This window comes from Terrapene carolina, unplaced genomic scaffold, assembly GCF_002925995.2.
Source record: "Terrapene carolina triunguis isolate 2854851 unplaced genomic scaffold, T_m_triunguis-2.0 Scaffold210, whole genome shotgun sequence".
Lineage (NCBI taxonomy): Eukaryota > Metazoa > Chordata > Testudines > Emydidae > Terrapene > Terrapene triunguis.
In genome coordinates this window covers 40,017,260-40,023,189 of record NW_020664561.1, presented here as the reverse complement: position 1 = coordinate 40,023,189, position 5,930 = coordinate 40,017,260, and positions in this window count along the sequence as shown.

Sequence of the window (5,930 nt, the reverse complement as noted above, 5' to 3'; positions counted from 1 at the left end):
AGAGCTGGTGCTAGAGTCAAAGAGGTGCCCTTTACTGATGAAAATTCAACAAGATTTGGCAAAATTAAAAGCCTTTTAAAATTTCTATTTGCCTATGTTCAGAACTTTTTAGAAACTTAAGTCTAAAGTGCTAAAGTCTCATCTGTACTGAGCATAGTCTCAGCCCCCCACCGAGCTTGAGCTCAGGGTGGGTCACAGCAGGAATACTGCTACTTTAGTGAAACCCACATACCTCCTGGGTGTGCTGTTTTGTCCTGGCTAGTGGCAACGAGACCACTTAAGAGAGATTATGAGTCTGCTTTACAGCCTTAGCTAACTGCCAGTTTGTTTTAGCTCATGCAGTAGAAGCTCAGGCACTAAGCTCCAGAGGTTCCGGCTTCGATCCAGTCTGCTGACGACTGGGGTCTATCAGCGTTACACTAGCATAGTGAATGGGGTGGTGAGTTAGAAGCCATGAGTTCTAGTCTTGCGTCTTCTCCTTACTGACTATTAATAATTATTTGCAGAGTGTAGTGGGGCGGCTGCCCCACTCGGGCAGAACAGGGGTTAAAAGCAGTCCTGGTGAGGGCTGCAGCTGTGATAAGGAGTGAGAGCAGCTGAGGGAGTAGTTGACCACAGGTGTGGCCAGCTCAATCAAGGTCCAGCTGGCCCTGATAAGAGGAGTCTCACTCTAGCCTTGAGTGGGAAGGGCTAGCTGCCTGGGAGCAAGGTACCTGAAGTGGAGCAGTGCTGGGGAAGGGCAGAGGGAGCTGGGGAGCTCCAGCCTGGTAAACCCCCAGGCTGCAGACCTTGTTAAAGGCCCAAAAAGGTACTGGGGCTGCAGAGGGGCAGCCCGGGCATAGGCAAAGGCAGCAGATCCTACCCCCTTGACAATAATGAGTGGCCATAACAGACTGCAGTCTGCCCCAGGGAAAGGGGGCTAGATGATGACTGGCATTAGCCACTGAGGCAAGGTGGGCTTAGAGGGTGGGTGTTCCCCTGGAAGGGGAGACCCAGAGCATGGGGGCGCTGCTCCAAAGTATGGGGCACCAGCATCCAGGAGGGGCACGGGGCCTGAGGCAGGCGAGACTCCGGCCAGCAGAGGGCGCTCCGAGGCTGGAAAAGAACTAATTCCCAGGACGACCAACAGGAGGCGCTGCACTGGTGACTCAACAATCTGCTACACAGAGACCTTATTGAGCAAGGCCTCAGACCCTTACTTTTAAGAGGGAGGCAAATACACTTTCCCCACATTTTACATGACACCAAAGGGATGGTTACCTCTGGTGTGGCTGGGAATGGAACCCAGGTCTCTAATCTGACTAGGTTTGGTGGAATTCCATTTTTAATTTCAATGGACAATATTGATGTTTATTTTTAAGACTTTCTACTTTTATTAATTTAAATTCTCAGTTGTGGGGAGTAAGATAATTATTTAACGATAGATACTAAGATTCAAAATGGTAAAGATTTAGAACTGTTAAAACACAAATTGTCAATGTCATATTAAAACATACAAAGTAAATATTCTAAATCAGACTAATAAGCTTGAGCTGCATTTTTTCTTATTTTTCCTAACTGTAAATTTCTATTATTGATGGAAATATTTTTTCGTCAGTTTGTGTGGGTACAGTGAAAGAGATTTATTGACATTTCCTGATGAAAATCTAATCCTTCTAAGCCTAATTATGACAGACTCAAGTTTCATCCACTTAGCTACACTGGCTTTCAGAATGAGCATGCCAAATCTATGAAGGTGGCTAGTTGCAGTCTTTACTACTACAGTACGCTCTCCTTCAGAGACTGCACTCAAACCCAGGAATCCTGATTCCTAATATTCCAAAATGTTGACAAAATGTGTTTCATATCCCTCTCTAATCATTGGTCCATACAGGATAACTGTCTACTACTGCTACCTGTTGGTAGATGTCTGTATTGTGGATATGGAAGTTCTAGGGCCAGATCCAGCTGATGACTCAAAGGGAGTCAACATGTTTCCATAGGATATTTCTGGTTTTTCAGTATGTTAATTAAAAACCTAGGAATCCACATTAAAAACACCCCTACATTAAGGGAATGTTCAAGTTGGAAAGTCAGGCAACTCGCAAGTTAAGAAATTCCGGAAGTAAGATTTCTCTGGAATCTTAATTTGGCTTCCTTGTGCATAAGGATGATGATACGCTATCTCCAACTACTTGTTCTACAGGAACACTGTCTCATCCAGTGGACAGGCTGGACAGTGAAGGAGACAGAGGGTTGTAAGATGAGGATGTTGTGTTTTAAAGCACAGGGCTGGAACCCAGGAGGCTTGCATTCTGCTTCTGGGTATGCCACAGACCACCTATACTGTTATGATGCACAATGGGACAGAACTCTTCCATGCCTGATTTTGTAAACTTAACTTTCTTTTTAAAGTTTTTTGAATGTAACAATATAGCATCCTGGAAAGGCTAGACTGAACTCAGATGTTCCTGTTTCAAAATTACTAAATTTATTATTTATGAACAATACATGACTTGAATAAATAATACCCAATTTGTTAGTTGCAAGCACCAGGACCAATTCATTCAGTACTTTAGGCCAAAATTTTTAGAGAGAGACTCTTGGTGCAGAGCTTGGTGATAAACTTCCAGACATTCTGCTAAAATAAAATAAAATAAAAAAATAAAATAAAACTCTTAGGCTTTTTGAAAGAGTTTGATGGATATTTACTTAGATATGGGCAGGTCTTTATATTATTCTATTGTGTATTCTTATTTATGGGATAGGTGCTCAGGATATACTTGTTTTTGTTTTAAAATAAATTTGGTGAAATAAATCCACATTTAAGCAGCTAACAAAGGGCCTGACCTAAAATGTGCTCACTGCTTCTGTGAGGTGCTGAGTACCCTCAGCTTCCAATGGCACTTTCATGGGAAATTACCTTCCAGGGCCTGATCCAAAGCCCACTGAAGTAAGTGGAAAGTCTTCATTTATTCCAATTAACTTTGGGTCCACCCACAGCACCCTGCCGGACTAGCTTCAAAGGCGGCCTGGTTTTCAGATGTGCTGAGCACTCATGACTCCTATTGAAGTCAACAGGAGCTACAGCTACCATTGAAGTAATGCTGGGAATTGGGCCCTCAAAACCTCAGAGGGATTCAGCAACTTTCAGGATAGTATCCTTAATTCAGGTGTCTCTAAGAGGACCTACTTGCCTAACTTCAAGATCTAGGTTTTAAAACTTTTGCCTTAGATCAAATGCTTTCAGTTCAGCTTAAGTTTGTGGCAATGATTATTTAAGCTGCACACACTTAACATTTTGTCCTACGAAACACTGAATTTTCTTATCAGTAATACTTGTATGAACTTCTTTATGTCCCAATCCTTTAGGAGTACACTCTAACCTTGATCCCTGGTGTGTAGTTACATGTGCATATGTCTCATTAATACTGACCCTCATACAAAGATGTATATACTTCTAAATCTCTAATACCAAAAAACACCATGCAAACCAACATGGTCAACTATTTAAAAAGGTATTTTTCAGGTTTTTTGTTTTTTTTTTTTTATTTTAATGTTAGGGTACCTTGCTAGTACCCTCTAAAAGGCTTGAAAATGCATCATTGTTTCTTATTACGAATACTCTGCATTTTGCTGTATCTGAACTGCTGGTAATATTTACATGGCTGGTACTTTACAAACTCAATTTATTTATCATCTTATCTACAAATATATTTTGGCTTCAATAGCTAAATTGATGCACTGCAATATGATTAGCAGAGCTGTGCAAATGGCTTTAATCAAACTGAAGAGTACTCAAATTAGTCTTGGCTTGAGTTCAAATTGAAACTGTCAGAAAATAGTATTGTGCTTGAATTTTGTTAGTGTTTATAAATCGTCCAAAGTAGTATTTTATTGTGGCTGAGTATCTGCAAGATTTATCAGGTTGCTGCATGTGATGCCTTTGGAGTTTGAGCCTGATTATTTGGGACAGGGCATACAGATCAACTCACATGGGGGAATTTACATAGCACTTCATGTAGGCTAGATTGTCAGGGATACAGAATCAGGAGTGTCAATGCACTGCAACCAAAGCCATTTTCATTTGGTTTCACAGAAAGGGGGGAGGGATATCTCAGTGGTTTGAGCATTGGCCTGCTAAACCCAGGGTTGTGAGTTCAATCCTTGAGGGGGCCACATAGGGATCTGGGGCAAAAATCAGTACTTGGTCCTGCTAGTGAAGGCAGGGGGCTGGACTCGATGACCTTTCAAGGTCCCTTCCAGTTCTAGGAGATAGGATATCTCCATTAATTTAATTTAATTTAATTTAAAAGTGAAAGGGGGTGTGGCGCTGCAGGTCGGTATGGACTGTTATTATCTTATAGCTACATGTAGTGACTGCTATCATTTTTCAGTTAAACAGAACATCTCTTAATAGGCCTGTGTCCAGTAGTTTCAGCCTGAGGGTCAAATAAATTATTTCACATTGATACCAGTTTTGCAAGTTTTTTTCTGCTCCATATGACATTTTATGCAAATGAAGAATTTGCTTATAAGCATGATCTTAGGCTTGCAGTCTCAGACCCTGCTCTGAGTGATAGCAGAGGGTAGGTCACAGAGATTCACAGATTTGGCAGCTCAGGCTAAGGTAGGTAGGTAGGCAGGCGGGTGTTTGTGTGGGATGGGGGAGTCTGAGTGGTTGTTGAGTGAGCAGATGTTGGTATTGCTGGGGTTAAGGGGCACCTGGAACTCCTGAGTCTCTCTCAAGCCCTGATCCTGCAAAGACTTAGAATATGGTACAACTCTGAAATACACATGGTTCCTACCCCAAAGAGCTTACAGTCCATGGCTCTGAACCAGCAGAGACTTATGCACCTGTTTAACTTTATGCATCTGAGTCCCATCGAAGCTAAGCAAGTGCACAAGTCTTTGCAGGATCAGAGCCCTACACTGTAAGCTTTGGGGTAGGAGCCATGTTTCTTTCAGAGTTGCTCCATATTCTGGCCGGCACAATAGGACCCTGATCCTGATCAGAAGCCTCTGGCACAGTCACTACATAAATATTCTTTAATTTCCAAAATAAGTTTTATGGTTATAATAACAACATATACAAAAACCTTATATCTAAAACAATAACAAGCCACATTTTAAATCAGCGAAAGATTAAGATTTCTTTCCCAATACAATTAAACAAAGGGACGTCTCCTTCACCTTCCTGTTCCTCCCCAAAAGGCGAGAGACAGCTGGGTTACAACATTTTGTAATTGCATGGGTTAGTAATAATCACCACATTACTCTCAACCTGGAAGTAGATTTTTTTAGTACTGACAAGCAAAGCCTGGATTCGTTATTTGCAGGAGAACCAGTACAATAATAGGCTGTACATTTGGGAACACATTGGCTACTTACTGTTACTAAACAAATGAACCTTGTGCTGACCTTGAAAAGTCATTCTTGATAAGGAATAAGAATGAGAAACGCTGTCAGATGCCCATTTAGCTACAATTCTTTTGGACGTGGCTTGACTGTACATATAAATGTCACATTAAAAGGGGGGGGGGAGGGAAAGAGAGCTCTTAGTGCTTTAGTCTACTCTAGACAGAAGACAAACGACCTTTTAGCGATCAGCTTGTGATGGAGAGCCTCTCTAGGGTGGGCACTGGAGTCCCAGGATGATAATTGCATAAGGAGTTCATATGGAGGACTGTGACACTTTTTGGAGGTGACACTAGCCACCTTACCCTTCTGCAACTGAAGTGCAGCGATGGGTTCATCCTAGAGCTTGGACTTCACTTCACTCTATGATAGCAAGGCAGAATCAGCAATAAATGTTCATGTTAAAAACTTCAAGGCAGAAGGCTTTTTCAGGTTGGTAAGAGTTACCAGTGTCCCCTTTGAGAAAAGAAGCCAGAAATCCAACACTGTCCCTTCTCTCAGGTACTTGGTTTGGCACATTTGCCTGTTTCCTG